Source organism: Oncorhynchus gorbuscha, linkage group LG02 (genome assembly GCF_021184085.1).
Source record: "Oncorhynchus gorbuscha isolate QuinsamMale2020 ecotype Even-year linkage group LG02, OgorEven_v1.0, whole genome shotgun sequence".
NCBI lineage: Eukaryota > Metazoa > Chordata > Actinopteri > Salmoniformes > Salmonidae > Oncorhynchus > Oncorhynchus gorbuscha.
The window spans coordinates 4,025,912-4,043,176 of record NC_060174.1 but is presented as its reverse complement, the minus strand read 5'-3'; positions in this window follow the sequence as shown (position 1 = coordinate 4,043,176).

Here is a 17,265-nt window from a genome sequence, read left to right as displayed (position 1 = left end):
TGACCTAGCTACCTAAGGAAGAATAGGATGTAGCTTCAACGTTTCAGTAGTTCCATGACCTAGCTACCTAAGGAAGAATAGGATGTAGCTTCAACGTTTCAGTAGTTCCATGACCTAGCTACCTAAGGAAGACTAGGATGTAGCTTTAACGTGACTAAAGATGCAATAGAACGAGCCTGCATGCCGGTCTGTTTCTGCTCTCTTGTCATTGCCAGACAGACAGTCATTCATTGCCATGCCAAGCTGTCCATGAGGAGTTGGCCAGGGAACAGAAACAGACAGGCACTCAGGCTACAATAGAGCAAATAGTAAATAAAGTTGAATGAACAAAATTTTTCGTTGTGTTAGCGCCAGCTGGGGTACTACGGACTGGGACAGTGTTCTTGCTGTACAACAAGAAGCAGCAAGTCATTGGACCGCAGGAAGCTGAACTGAACTGCTCTTCTGAAAGCCACCAGCAGAGGGCGCTGTTACACTGAACTCATGCCGGTCAGGATTTCCCAGGGAAGAGCAATGCCGTTGCATATGATGACAGACAGCCACATATGGTTTGTGACAGTAACCTGCTGTATCTACTACACATGATGTCGACGGGTCATTTGAAGCTACAGGTTTCCCTGGTAACATCAGTTTTCAAGTCTCCGCCGTCATTGGTCGCTGCTTCCAGTTTCTAACGGCATTACTGAGTGACTGTCGTTGCAGCACAGATTCCTTTTTTTGCCTCATTGACTTCCATTGTTTTTTTGTGGGTTGAAATTTCAAAAATGTTTAAATTGCTTATTCGCTTAGACATTTAAGGCCAATTTCTGACTGGAAGTAAGTAGACTCCACACTGATTTAAAGACATTTTTAAAAAAACGTTTTAGTTAAAAAAAAAAAAAATGTTTTTTTTACTTTAGTCTATGTCAAATCAACTTATGTCAAGTCTAAATCGGGCCCATAAAGTACAGTCCTGGTAAATGTTACTGCACAAAACCTGGCGTTGCTTCTCATACCATACCATAGCTGTTTCTGGACTGCTGCCTCGGTCATAGCTGAGATTTCTGACATCAATGAAGTCTGGAAAATATTTGTCCGGTAAAACACTGACATCGTGATGTCTGAACCAGCGTAGGACAGACACAGACTACAGACACAGTTGATCAGTTGAGTTTACTGACAACTGGATAAAAAAATGTTCCTTTTGTTTGGGCTATAAATAACTCAACCACTCATCAAATCAAAATCTAATTGTATTGGTCACGTGTGCATATTTATCAGATGTTATTGCGAGAGTAGCGAAAGGCTTGTGTTTCTAGCTCCAACAGTAATATCTGACTAAATGCTTGTGTTTCTAGCTCCAACAGTGCAGTAGTATCTAATGAAATGCTTGTGTTCCTAGCTCCAACAGTGCAGTAGTATCTAACTAAATGCTTGTGTTCCTAGCTCCAACAGTAATATCTAACTAAATGCTTGTGTTCCCAGCTCCAACAGTGCAGTAGTATCTAACTAAATGCTTGTGTTTCTAGCTCCAACAGTGCAGTAGTATCTAACTAAATGCTTGTGTTCCTAGCTCCAACAGTAATATCTAACTAAATGCTTGTGTTCCCAGCTCCAACAGTGCAGTAGTATCAAACTAAATGCTTGTGTTCCTAGCTCCAACAGTAATATCTAACTAAATGCTTGTGTTCCTAGCTACAACAGTAATATCTAACTAAATGCTTGTGTTCCTAGCTACAACAGTAATATCTAACTAAATGATTGTGTTTCTAGCTCCAACAATGCAGTAGTATCAAACTAAATGCTTGTGTTCCTAGCTCCAACAGTAATATCTAACTAAATGCTTGTGTTCCTAGCTACAACAGTAGTAATATCTAACTAAATGCTTGTGTTTCTAGCTCCAACAGTGCAGTAATATCTAACTAAATGCTTGTGTTCCTAGCTCCAACAGTGCAGTAATATCTAACTAAATGCTTGTGTTTCTAGCTCCAACAGTGTAGTAATATCTAACTAAATGCTTGTGTTCCTAGCTCCAACAGTGCAGTAATATCTAACTAAATGCTTGTGTTCCTAGCTCCAACAGTGCAGTAATATCTAACTAAATGCTTGTGTTCCTAGCTCCAACAGTGCAGTAATATCTAACTAAATGCTTGTGTTTCTAGCTCCAACAGTGCAGTAGTATCTAACTAAATGCTTGTGTTTCTAGCTCCAACAGTGTAGTGATATCTAACTAAATGCTTGTGTTTCTAGCTCCAACAGTAGTAATATCTAACTAAAGGCTTGTGTTCCCAGCTCCAACAGTGCAGTAATATCTAACTAAATGCTTGTGTTTCTAGCTCCAACAGTGCAGTAGTATCTAACTAAATGCTTGTGTTCCTAGCTCCAACAGTGCAGTAATATCTAACTAAATGCTTGTGTTCCTAGCTCCAACAGTGCAGTAATATCAAACTAAATGCTTGTGTTTCTAGCTCCAACAGTGCAGTAGTATCTAACTAAATGCTTGTTTTCCTAGCTCCAACAGTGCAGTAATATCAAACTAAATGCTTGTGTTTCTAGCTCCAACAGTGCAGTAGTATCAAACTAAATGCTTGTGTTTCTAGCTCCAACAGTGCAGTAGTATCTAACTAAATGCTTGTGTTCCTAGCTCCAACAGTGCAGTAATATCTAACTAAATGCTTGTGTTCCTAGCTCCAACAGTAGTATCTAACTAAATGCTTGTGTTCCTAGCTCCAACAGTGCAGTAATATCTAACTAAATGCTTGTGTTTCTAGCTCCAACAGTAGTATCTAACTAAATGCTTGTGTTTCTAGCTCCAACAGTGCAGTAATATCTAACTAAATGCTTGTGTTCCTAGCTCCAACAGTGCAGTAATATCTAACTAAATGCTTGTGTTCCTAGCTCCAACAGTGCAGTAATATCTAACTAAATGCTTGTGTTTCTAGCTCCAACAGTGCAGTAATATCTAACTAAATGCTTGTGTTCCTAGCTCCAACAGTGTAGTAATATCTAACTAAATGCTTGTGTTTCTAGCTCCAACAGTAATATCTAACTAAATGCTTGTGTTTCTAGCTCCAACAGTGTAGTAATATCTAACTAAATGCTTGTGTTTCTAGCTCCAACAGTAATATCTAACTAAATGCTTGTGTTTCTAGCTCCAACAGTGTAGTAATATCTAACTAAATGCTTGTGTTTCTAGCTCCAACAGTAATATCTAACTAAATGCTTGTGTTTCTAGCTCCAACAGTGTAGTAATATCTAACTAAATGCTTGTGTTTCTAGCTCCAACAGTAATATCTAACTAAATGCTTGTGTTTCTAGCTCCAACAGTGCAGTAATATCTAACTAAATGCTTGTGTTCCTAGCTCCAACAGTGCAGTAATATCTAACTAAATGCTTGTGTTTCTAGCTCCAACAGTGCAGTAATATCTAACTAAATGCTTGTGTTTCTAGCTCCAACAGTGCAGTAATATCTAACTAAATGCTTGTGTTTCTAGCTCCAACAGTGCAGTAATATCTAACTAAATGCTTGTGTTTCTAGCTCCAACAGTGCAGTAATATCTAACTAAATGCTTGTGTTTCTAGCTCCAACAGGGCAGTAATATCTAACTAAATGCTTGTGTTTCTAGCTCCAACAGTGCAGTAGTATCAACCTAAATGCTTGTGTTTCTAGCTCCAACAGTAGTATCTAACTAAATGCTTGTGTTTCTAGCTCCAACAGTAGTATCTAACTAAATGCTTGTGTTTCTAGCTCCAACAGTAGTATCTAACTAAATGCTTGTGTTTCTAGCTCCAACAGTGCAGTAATATCTAACTAAATGCTTGTGTTCCTAGCTCCAACAGTAATATCTAACTAAATGCTTGTGTTTCTAGCTCCAACAGTGCAGTAATATCTAACAATACACAAATCTAAAAGTAAAATAATGGAATTAAGAAATATATAAATATTAGACTGAGCAATGTCAGAGTGGATTTGACTATAATACAGTAGAATAGAATACAGTATATACATATGAGATGAGTAAAGCAGAATGTAAACATTATTAAAGTGGCCAGTGATTCGATGTCTATGTATATAGGGCAGCAGCCTCTAAGGTGCAGGGTTGAGTAACCGGGTGGTAGCCGGCTAGTGGTGGCTATTTAACAGTCTGATGGCCTTGAGAAAGAAGCTGTTTTTCAGTTTCTCGGTCCCTGCTTTGATGCACCTCTACTGACCTCGCCTTCCGGATGATAGCGGGGTGAACAGGCAGTGGCTCGGGTGGTTGTTGTTTTTGGTGATCTTTATGGCCTTCCTGTAACATCGGGTGGTGTAGGTAATCTGGAGGGCAGGTAGTTTCCCCCCGGTGATGCGTTGTGCAGACCTCACTACCCTCTGGAGAGCCCTGCGGTTGTGGACAGTGCAGTTGCCGTACCAGGCGGTGATACAGCCCGACAGGATACTCTCAATTGGTCTTAAGGGGCCGAGACAAATTTCTTCATCCTCCTGAGGTTGAAGAGGCGCTGTTGCACCTTCTTCACCACACTGTCTGTGTGGGTGGACCATTTCAGATCGTCAGTGATGTGTACGCCGAGGAACTTTCCATCTTCTCCACTTCGGTCCTATGAATGTAGATAGAGGCAGGCTCCCTCTGCTGCTTCCTGAAGTACCTTTGTTTTGTTGACGTTGAGGGAGAGGTTGTTTTCCTGGCACCACTCTCCCCTGCCTGCTAGCAGCTGGTTAGCATCCTGAGGCCATATGTTTCCCTCTGAGCATCAGAGAACTCTTCCCTTCCCATGCCCTGGTATCCTGTGGCAGACCACCGCAGCTCCCTGGTCAGTCACACTACAGCCTTAGCTCTCTGGTCAGTCCCACTACAGCCTTAGCTCTCTGGTCAGTCCCACTACAGCCTTACCTCTGGTCAGTCCCACTACAGCCTTAGCTCTCTGGTCAGTCCCACTACAGCCTTTGCTCACTGGTCAGTCCCACTACAGCCTTAGCTCTCTGGTCAGTCCCACTACAGCCTTACCTCTGGTCAGTCCCACTACAGCCTTAGCTCTCTGGTCAGTCCCACTACAGCCTTAGCTCTGGTCAGTCCCACTACAGCCTTAGCTCCCTGGTCAGTCCCACTACAGGCTTACCTCCCTGGTCAGTCCCACTACAATCTTACCTCCCTGGTCAGTCCCACTACAACCTTACCTCTAGTCAGTCCCACTACAGCCTTAGCTCTCTGGTCAGTCCCACTACAGTCTTACCCCTCTGGTTAGCCCTACTATAGCCTTAGTACAGCCCTACTACAGCCCCACTACAGTCTTACCTCACTGGTTAGCCCTACTATAGCCTTAGTACAGCCCTACTACAGCCCCACTACAGTCTTACCTCACTGGTTAGCCCTACTATAGCCTTAGTACAGCCCTACTACAGCCCCACTACAGTCTTACCCCTCTGGTTAGCCCTACTATAGCCTTAGTACAGCCCTACTACAGCCCCACTACAGTCTTACCTCTGGTTAGCCCTACTGGCCTTAGCCCTACTACTATAGCCTTAGTACAGCCCTACTACAGCCCCACTACAGTCTTACCCCTCTGGTTAGCCCTACTATAGCCTTAGTACAGCCCTACTACAGCCCCACTACAGTCTTACCCCTCTGGTTAGCCCTACTATAGCCTTAGTACAGCCCTACTACAGCCCCACTACAGTCTTACCTCACTGGTTAGCCCTACTATAGCCTTAGTACAGCCATACTACAGCCCCACTACAGTCTTACCCTCTGGTTAGCCTACTATTGCCTTAGTACAGCCCTACTACAGCCCCACTACAGTCTTACCCCTCTGGTTAGCCCTACTATAGCCTTAGTACAGCCCTACTACAGCCCCACTACAGTCTTACCCCTCTGGTTAGCCCTACTATAGCCTTAGTACAGCCCTACTACAGCCCCACTACAGTCTTAATTTTCCCCTCTGGTTAGCCCTACTATAGCCTTAGTACAGCCCTACTACAGCCCCACTACAGTCTTACCCCTCTGGTTAGCCCTACTATAGCCTTAGTACAGCCATACTACAGCCCCACTACAGTCTTACCCCTCTGGTTAGCCCTACTATAGCCTTAGTACAGCCCTACTACAGCCCCACTACAGTCTTACCCCTCTGGTTAGCCCTACTATAGCCTTAGTACAGCCATACTACAGCCCCACTACAGTCTTACCCCTCTGGTTAGCCCTACTATAGCCTTAGTACAGCCATACTACAGCCCCACTACAGTCTTACCCAACTCTGGTTAGCCCTACTATAGCCTTAGTACAGCCCTACTACAGCCCCACTACAGTCTTACCCCTCTGGTTAGCCCTACTATAGCCTTAGTACAGCCCTACTACAGCCCCACTACAGTCTTACCCCTCTGGTTAGCCCTACTATAGCCTTAGTACAGCCCTACTACAGCCCCACTACAGTCTTACCCCTCTGGTTAGCCCTACTATAGCCTTAGTACAGCCATACTACAGCCCCACTACAGTCTTACCCCTCTGGTTAGCCCTACTATAGCCTTAGTACAGCCCTACTACAGCCCCACTTAGTCTTACCCCTCTGGTTAGCCCTACTATAGCCTTAGTACAGCCCTACTACAGCCCCACTACAGTCTTACCCCTCTGGTTAGCCCTACTATAGCCTTAGTACAGCCATACTACAGCCCTACCTCTTATCTCATGTCTTTTATTATGGTTGCAAATTTCTGCTAAATTTCCCAAAATTCCCCAGTGTTCCAGAAATACTGGTTCTTGGAATTTATTTACGAGGCAATGAGCAGGAAATATGGGAATCTGGCCACCAGAACTTCTGGAAAAACTGCATTTTGGGAAATTAATGGAATTTTGCAACCCAACTTGTATTATTTGATCTCTAATGGGAGTTTCGAGACGTCCTCAGGTCCTTCTGTGAGCCATACGTTCATATGGTATTTACAGTGTCTTAAAATGATTCATACCCCTTGACCTGTTCCACATTTTATTTTGTTACAGCCCGAATTCAAAATGGATTAAATATATTTTGTTTTCTCTTACACCTCTCTATACACAATGCCCCGTTATGACAAAGTGAAAACATGTTGTATATTTTTTGTTTGAAAAATGATTGAAAATGAAATACTGAAATATCTCATTTACATAAGTATTCACACACCTAAGTCAATACATTTGTAGGGTTTCATTTACCCATTATTATTATTTTCAAAAATCTTCCAAGCTCTGACAAAATTGGTTGCTGTTCATTGCGAGACAGAAATGTTCATGTCTTGCCATAGATTTTCAATCAAATTTAAGTTAAAACTGTAACTAGGCCACTCAGGAAAATGCAGTGTCGTCTTGGTAAACAACTCCAGTGTAGATTCGGCCTTGTGTTTTAGGTTATTGTCCTGCTGAAAGGTGAATTAATCTCCCAGTGTCTGTTGGGAAGCAGATTGAACCAGGTTTTCCTCTAGGATTTGACCTGTGCTTAGCTCTATTCCGTTTTTTTTATCCTGAAAAACACCCCTAGTCTTTAACCAATGTCAAGCATACCCATAACATGATACAGCCACTACTATGTTTAACAATATGAAGAGTGGTACTCAGTGATGTATTGGATTTGCCCCAAACATAACACTTTGTATTCAGGACATAAAGTTAATTTATTTTCCAGATTGTTTATTTTATGTGACTTATTGCAAACAAGGGTGTATGTTTTGGAATGTTTTTCATTCTGTACAGGTTTCCTTTTCACTCTGTTAATTAGTTTAGTATTGTGGAGTAACTACAATGTTGTGGATCCATCCTCAGTTTTCTCCCATCACAACCATTAAACTCTGTAACTGTTTTAAAGTCACCATTGGCTTCGTGGTGAAATCCCTGAGCAGTTTCCTTCCTCTCTGGCAACTGAGTTAGGAATATTTGTAGTGACTGGGTGTATTGATGCACCATCCGATGTAATGAATAACTTCACCATGCTCAAAGGGATATTCAATGTCTGCTTTTTTAAACTTTTTTTTTTACCCATCTACCAATAAGTGTCCTTCTTTGTGAGGCTTTGGAAAACCTCCCTGGTCTTTGTGGTTGAAAACCTCCCTGGTCTTTGTGGTTGAAAACCTCCCTGGTCTTTGTGGTTGAAAACCTCCCTGGTCTTTGTGGTTGAAAACCTCCCTGGTCTTTGTGGTTGAATCTGTGTTTGAAATTCACTGCTCGACTGAGGGACCTTACAGATAAATGTATGTGTTGGGTACAGTCATTTAAAAAATCATGTTAAACACTATTATTGCACACAGAGTGAGTCCATGCAATTTATTACGTGACTTGTTAAGCTAAATTGTACTCCTACACATGAGGGGTTGAATACTTATTGACTTAAGACATTTCAGATTTAAACATTTTAAATTAATTTTGTTAACATTTCTAAAAACATCATTCCACTTTGGAACGTTATACCAGGGTGTGTAGATCAGGGACACAACATCTCAATTTTAATGTGTTTTAAATTCAAGACGTGACACAACAAAATGTGAAAAAAGTCCAGGTGTGTAAATACTTTCTGAAGTCTCTGTATGATAAAGAAGTTCTACTCTTCCTGACTACACGGATACTCCTACTGAAAACGGGTTTCTCAGTGACCATAGCTGTTTTCCTGTACAGTATACAACATGACAATACCCCTTATTCTAACTTATTCTACCTCCATCAAACACAAGCCCCTCCACCAATTCTGACTTATTCTACCTCCATCAAACACAAGCCCCTCCACCAATTCTGACTTATTCTACCTCCATCAAACACAAGCCCCTCCACCCATCCTGACCATGAAATATGATGGTATGTTTTTGAGTCAAATGACTGAAATTCTTTTACGAGATACGAAGAGAGAGAGAGACTGACTTTCCCACGATTGTTACTGCCTGCCTGCATTCATTCTTTATCATACATTCCCTGGGGGGCCTCTGAGAGAGAGAAGTAGAGAGAGAGAGGAGAGAGAAGTAGAGGGAGAGGGAGAGAGAGAGAGAGAGGAGAGATAAGTAGAGGGAGAGAGAGAGAGAGAGAGAGAGAGAGGAGAGGAGAGGGGAGAGAGAGAAGAGAGAGAAGTAGAGAGAGAGAGAGAGAGAGAGAGGGGGAGAGAGAGAGAGGGGAGAGAGGAGAGAGGAATACCTAGGATAGGATAAGTAATCCTTCTCACCCCCCCCCCCCTTTAAGATTTAGATGCACTATTGCACTATTGTAAAGTGACTGTTCCACTGGATGTCATAAGGTGAATGCACCAATTTGTAAGTCGCTCTGGATAAGAGCGTCTGCTAAATGACTTAAATGTAAGAGAGGGGAGAGAGAGAGAGAGAGAGAAGTAGAGAGAGAGAGAGAGAGCCTGTCTTGCCTCTGTCCCTCCGTGTCCCACTTCCAGCTTCGGCCCTATGTCCCCCTGTCTGACGGGAAGGTCTCATTGTTCATGGGGCTGATGGCGTAGATGTCTGGGGGGGGGGGGGGGTGCTTGTACTCCTCTGGTCCTCCAGACACCGGCCACAGGACTTTGGAATGTTGCAGAGATGGGGCCTGTGGGGGCTGAGTGGAACTGGGCTTGTAGAACGCTGACAGACAGGCTAGGAGAAAAAAATGTTCTCTTTCTCCCTCTTTCTCTCTCGATCTCCTTCCTCCCTCTCTCTCTTTTTCCGCTTTCTCGTTCTCATCTAACAAAGGATGTAGCTCAGCAGCCATGTAGTTATCACAGCAGAGCTATTTAAACCTGCTGGTATAGGCTGGCTGGCTGCCCCATCACCAGTGACTTGGTCTGGTGACTAACCTCACCTGTCTGCCTGTGTTGACTGGGTCCTTCTCCACCTCTACTGGGTCCTTCTCCACCTCTACTGGGTACTTCTCCACCTCTACTGGGTCCATCTCCACCTCTAATGTGTTGACTGGGTCCTTCTCCACCTCTACTGGGTCCTTCTCCACCTCTACTGGGTCCTTCTCCACCTCTACTGTGTTGACTGGGTCCTTCTCCAGTCCCACTGTGTTGACTGGTTTCTTCTCCACCTCTACTGTGTTGACTGGGTCCTTCTCCACCTCTACTGGGTCCTTCTCCACCTCTACTGGGTCCTTCTCCACCTCTACTGGGTCCTTCTCCACCTCTACTGTGTTGACTGGGTCCTTCTCCACCTCTACTGGGTCCTTCTCCACCTCTACTGTGTTGACTGGTTTCTTCTCCAGACTGTTGACTGGGTCTTTCTCCAGACTGTTGACTGGGTCTTTCTCCAGACTGTTGACTGGGTCCTTCTCCAGACTGTTGACTGGGTCTTTCTCCAGACTGTTGACTGGGTCCTTCTCCAGACTGTTGACTGGGTCCTTCTCCAGACTGTTGACTGGGTCCTTCTCCAGACTGTTGACTGGGTCCTTCTCCAGACTGTTGACTGGGTCCTTCTCCAGACTGTTGACTGGGTCCTTCTCCAGACTGTTGACTGGGTCCTTCTCCAGACTGTTGACTGGGTCCTTCTCCAGACTGTTGACTGGGTCCTTCTCCACCTCTACTGGGTCTTTCTCCACCTCTACTGTGTTGACTGGGTCCTTCTCCACCTCTACTGGGTCCTTCTCCAGTCCCACTGTGTTGACTGGGTCCTTCTCCACCTCTACTGGGTCCTTCTCCACCTCTACTGGGTCCTTCTCCAGTCCCACTGTGTTGACTGGGTCCTTCTCCACCTCTACTGGGTCCTTCTCCAGTCCCACTGTGTTGACTGGGTCCTTCTCCAGTCCCACTGTGTTGACTGGGTCCTTCTCCACACTGTTGACTGGGTCCTTCTCCACCTCTACTGTGTTGACTGGGTCCTTCTCCAGACTGTTGACTGGGTCCTTCTCCAGTCCCACTGTTGACTGGGTCCTTCTCCACCTCTTGACTGGGTCCTTCTCCAGTCCCACTGTGTTGACTGGGTCCTTCTCCAGACTGTTGACTGGGTCCTTCTCCAGACTGTTGACTCCTACTGTGTTGACTGGGTCCTTCTCCACCTCTACTGTGTTGACTGGGTCCTTCTCCACCTCTACTGGGTTCTTCTCCAGTCCCACTGTGTTGACTGGGTCCTTCTCCAGACTGTTGACTGGGTCCTTCTCCACCTCTACTGTGTTGACTGGGTCCTTCTCCACCTCTACTGTGTTGACTGGGTCCTTCTCCACCTCTACTGGGTCCTTCTCCAGTCCCACTGTGTTGACTGGGTCCTTCTCCAGTCCCACTGTGTTGACTGGGTCCTTCTCCACCTCTACTGAGTCCTTCTCCAGTCCCACTGTGTTGACTGGGTCCTTCTCCAGACTGTTGACTGGGTCCTTCTCCAGACTGTTGACTGGGTCCTTCTCCACCTCTACTGTGTTGACTGGGTCCTTCTCCACCTCTACTGTGTTGACTGGGTCCTTCTCCACCTCTACTGGGTCCTTCTCCACCTCTACTGGGTCCTTCTCCACCTCTACTGGGTCCTTCTCCACCTCTACTGTGTTGACTGGGTCCTTCTCCACCTCTACTGGATCCTTCTCCACCTCTACTGGGTCCTTCTCCACCTCTACTGTGTTGACTGGGTACTTCTCCAGTCCTACTGTGTTGACTGGGTCCTTCTCCACCTCTACTGTGTTGACTGGGTCCTTCTCCACCTCTACTGAGTCCTTCTCCACCTCTACTGGGTCCTTCTCCACCTCTACTGTGTTGACTGGGTCCTTCTCCAGACTGTTGACTGGGTCTTTCTCCAGACTGTTGACTGGGTCCTTCTCCAGACTGTTGACTGGGTCCTTCTCCAGACTGTTGACTGGGTCCTCCAGACTGTTGACTGGGTCCTTCTCCAGACTGTTGACTGGGTCCTTCTCCAGACTGTTGACTGGGTCCTTCTCCAGACTGTTGACTGGGTCCTTCTCCAGACTGTTGACTGGGTCCTTCTCCAGACTGTTGACTGGGTCCTTCTCCAGACTGTTGACTGGGTCCTTCTCCAGACTGTTGACTGGGTCCTTCTCCAGACTGTTGACTGGGTCCTTCTCCACCTCTACTGTGTTGACTGGGTCATTCTCCACCTCTACTGTGTTGACTGGGTCCTTCTCCACCTCTACTGGGTCCTTCTCCAGTCCCACTGTGTTGACTGGGTCCTTCTCCAGTCCCACTGTGTTGACTGGGTCCTTCTCCACCTCTACTGGGTCCTTCTCCAGTCCCACTGTGTTGACTGGGTCCTTCTCCAGACTGTTGACTGGGTCCTTCTCCACCTCTACTGTGTTGACTGGGTCCTTCTCCACCTCTACTGTGTTGACTGGGTCCTTCTCCACCTCTACTGTGTTGACTGGGTCCTTCTCCACCTCTACTGTGATGACTGGGTCCTTCTCCACCTCTACTGGGTCCTTCTCCACCTCTACTGGGTCCTTCTCCACCTCTACTGTGTTGACTGGGTCCTTCTCCACCTCTACTGGATCCTTCTCCACCTCTACTGGGTCCTTCTCCACCTCTACTGTGTTGACTGGGTACTTCTCCAGTCCTACTGTGTTGACTGGGTCCTTCTCCACCTCTACTGTGTTGACTGGGTCCTTCTCCACCTCTACTGAGTCCTTCTCCACCTCTACTGGGTCCTTCTCCACCTCTACTGGGTCCTTCTCCACCTCTACTGTGTTGACTGGGTCCTTCTCCAGACTGTTGACTGGGTCTTTCTCCAGACTGTTGACTGGGTCCTTCTCCAGACTGTTGACTGGGTCCTTCTCCAGACTGTTGACTGGGTCTTTCTCCAGACTGTTGACTGGGTCCTTCTCCAGACTGTTGACTGGGTCCTTCTCCAGACTGTTGACTGGGTCCTTCTCCAGACTGTTGACTGGGTCCTTCTCCAGACTGTTGACTGGGTCCTTCTCCAGACTGTTGACTGGGTCCTTCTCCAGACTGTTGACTGGGTCCTTCTCCAGACTGTTGACTGGGTCCTTCTCCAGACTGTTGACTGGGGTCTTTCTCCAGACTGTTGACTGGGTCCTTCTCCAGACTGTTGACTGGGTCCTTCTCCAGACTGTTGACTGGGTCCTTCTCCAGACTGTTGACTGGGTCCTTCTCCAGACTGTTGACTGGGTCCTTCTCCAGACTGTTGACTGGGTCCTTCTCCAGACTGTTGACTGGGTCCTTCTCCAGACTGTTGACTGGGTCCTTCTCCAGACTGTTGACTGGGTCCTTCTCCAGACTGTTGACTGGGTCCTTCTCCAGACTGTTGACTGGGTCCTTCTCCAGACTGTTGACTGGGTCCTTCTCCAGACTGTTGACTGGGTCCTTCTCCAGACTGTTGACTGGGTCCTTCTCCAGACTGTTGACTGGGTCCTTCTCCAGACTGTTGACTGGGTCCTTCTTCAGACTGTTGACTGGGTCCTTCTCCAGACTGTTGACTGGGTCCTTCTCCAGACTGTTGACTGGGTCCTTCTCCAATATATTACCACATATTTTCAATAACTGCATATGTCACATAACTCCTCTGTTTCTATTCATAATATCATGAACAAATATAATATTATTTTTGTACCTTTCTTTCCATAAATATATATATATATATTTTTGTTAAATATATTTGAGTTTAAACACAACATTTGTTGTGTTATTTGTTCATTTTGACTGGGTATAAATCAGAAATGGTTGACTGGGATTTCTCCTTCGACTGAAGAGGAGGGTGCCTTCTCCAAACTGTGGTAAGTGTCCCTATCGTTTATTATCAAACATAAGCTGAACACTAAGAAGGACTAATAAGGACTGGTGGTCCTTCTGTAGCTCAGTTGGTAGAGCATGGCGCTTGTAACGCCAGGGTAGTGGGTTCGATTCCCGGGACCACCCATACGTAGAATGTATGCACACATGACTGTAAGTCGCTTTGGATAAAAGCGTCTGCTAAATGGCATATATTAAGAAATACAAAACAACAAATGTGAACGTGAATGAAAACCAAACTGAAACAGTCCCGTGTGGTGACAGACACCGACACGGAAACAAACACCCACAACCCAACAGTGAAACCCAGGCTACCTAAATATGGTTCTCAATCAGGGACAACGATAAACAGCTGCCTCTGATTGAGAACCATATCAGGCCAAACATAGAAATGGAAAAACATGGAAAACCACACAGACTGCCCACCCCAACTCACGCCCTGACCATACTAAAACACACAGACTGCCCACCCCAACTGGACCAAAAACACACAGACTGCCCACCCCAACTCACGCACTGACCATACCAAAACACACAGACTGTCCCTGCCCACCCCAACTCACACCCTGACCATACAAAACACACAGACTGCCCACCCCAACTCACACCATACTAAAACACTACAGACTGACCCCAACTCACACCTTCTGACCATACTAAAACACACAGACTGCCCACCCCAACTCACACCCTGACCATACTAAAACACACAGACTGCCCACCCCAACTCACACCCTGACCATACTAAAACACACAGACTGCCCACCCCAACTCACGCCCTGACCCTGACCATATAAAACACACAGACTGCCCACCCCAACTCACGCCCTGACCATACTAAAACACACAGACTGCCCACCCCAACTCACACCCTGACCATACTAAAACACACAGACTGCCCAATGGCAACTCACACCCTGACCATACTAAAACACACAGACTGCCCACCCCAACTCACACCCTGAATGAAAACCACAGACTGCCCAAACTCACACCCTGACCATACTGACTGCCCACCCCAACTGACCATACTAAAACACACAGACTGCCCACCCCACTCACGGAAACTAAAACACACACCCCACCCCAACTCACACCCTGACCAACTAAAACACACAGACTGCCCACCCCAACTCATGGTTGACCAATCAAAACACACAGACTGCCCACCCCAACTCATTGAGAACCACAGACTGCCCATCAGACCAAACATAGAAATGGAAAAAACTCACATGAAACTAAAACACACAGACTGCCCACCCCAACTCACGCCCTGACCATACTAAAACACACAGACTGCCCACCCCAACTCACACCCCACCCCAACTGACCACTGACCATACCCTGAAAACACACAGACTGCCCACCCCAACTCACGCCCTGACCATACTAAAACACACAGACTGCCACCCCAACTCACGCCCTGACCATGACTGCCCACCCCACCATACTAAAACACACAGACTGCCCACCCCAACTCACCCTGACCATACCCTGACCATACCCTGAAACACACAAACTGCCCACCCCAACTCACACCCTGACCATACTAAAAAAACACACAGACTGCCCACCCCAACTCACACCCTGACCATACTAAAACACACAGACTGCCCACCCCAACTCACACCCTGACCATACTAAAACACACAGACTGCCCACCCCAACTCACACCCTGACCATACTAAAACACACAGACTGCCCACCCCAACTCACACCCTGACCATACTAAAACACACAGACTGCCCACCCCAACTCACACCCTGACCATACTAAAACACACAGACTGTCCACCCCAACTCATGCCCTGACCATACTAAATGAAGACAAAACAAAGGAAATAAAGGTCAGAACGTGACAAATTGTAACCAACTTTGTATGACTTCTTTAAGAAAGAGTGATACTTTAAATAAAATGTCATTTTTCAATGATTTGGGAAATGAGAAGTTGTAATCTGTATGAAGGAGAAAAGGATGAGCCTTCCCTAATAATCTACTGGAGAACCATTTGGGGTTTTAGTATAATTTATGTATGAGTGAGGCTTTTAGTGAGAGGTTTAAAGCTTTACTATTTAATCATTTTAGCTCCCTCAATCTCATATTCATTATTTAAATAGTTTAATTTTGTCTTGCTTAGCATTCCCAATATTTACCTCTCCATGGTTGCAGAATCGTATCTATTTTTGCTAAATTTCTATTGAAATGAATTGTGGTAAGTTCATTTATATTTTTTGAGATGTGAATACCAAGTATGTCTACTTCACCATCCGCCCATTTTATTGGTAAACAAGGTAGTGTAAACACAGAATTGTTTACCGATCCAATATGTAATATGGTACACTTGTCATAATTAGGTTTTAATTCAGAGGGGCTAGAAAAGTGTAGGTATTACAGACTTGGCCAGGGTGAGGTTAAAAATGTCAGTGAAGAGATTTGATAGTTGGTCTGGGCATGCTCTGAGTACACGTCCTGGTAATCCGTCTGGCTCCGCGGCTTTGTGAATGTTGACCTGTTTAAAGGTCTTGCTCACATCGGCTACGGAGAGCGTGATCACACAGTCATCTGGAACAACTGGTGCTCTCATGCATGCTTCAGTGTTGCTTGCCTCGAAGTGAGCATAAAAGGCATTTACCTCGTCTGGTAGGCTCGCGTCACTGGGAAGCTTGCGTCTGGGTTTCCCTTTAGTCTGTAATAGTTTTCAGGTCCTGCCACATCCGACGAGCATCAGAGCCAGTGTAGAAGGATTCAATCTTAATCCTGAATTGACATTTTGTCTATTTGATGGTTCATCTGAGGGCATAGAGGGATTTCTTCTAAGCATCCGGATTAGTGTCCCACTCCTAGCATTTATTTTGGTGCTGATGTTGCTTGTAATCAATGGCTTCAGGTTGGGAAATGTACGTATGGTCACTGTGGGGACGACATAGTCGATGCACTTATTGATGAAGCCGGTGACTGAGGTGGTGTACTCCTTAATGCCATTGGATGAATCCCAGAACATATTCCAGTCTGTGCTAGCAAAACAGTCGTGTAGCTTCGCTTCAGCGTCATATGACCACTTCCATATTGAGCGAGTCACTGGTACTTCCTGCTTTTAGTTTTTGCTTGTAAGCAGGAATTAGGAGGATAGAATTATGGTCAGATTTGCCAAATGGAAGGCGAAGGAGAGCTTTGTCGTGTGGAGTAAAGGTGTTCATCCTCTGGTTGCACATTTAACATGCTGGCAGAAATGAGGTAAAACAGATTTAAGTTTGCCTGCATTAAAGTCCCCGGCCACTAGGAGTGCCGCCTCTGGATGAGCATTATCCTGTTTGTATACAGCTTGTTGAGTGGAATGTTGTTGAGTGGAATGTTGCAACTCTACTTCAACATTCGATCTAGCAACCTTTCGGGTTGCTGGCCCAACGCTCTAACCACTAGACTACCTGCTGCCCCATTTAACTTATACAGTCATTCTAATTCACATTTGACATGTACATTTGAGTCATTTAGGGGTTTTCCCTTAGTGGAAATTCAGTATCTCCTTGTGGTCGGTGTGAAACAAAGCATCCCAACCATCTAATTTCCCCTTTAGGTTTGACGCTTGAGTCACTCTGTTCCTGCTGTCTTTATGACCCTTTCATTATAC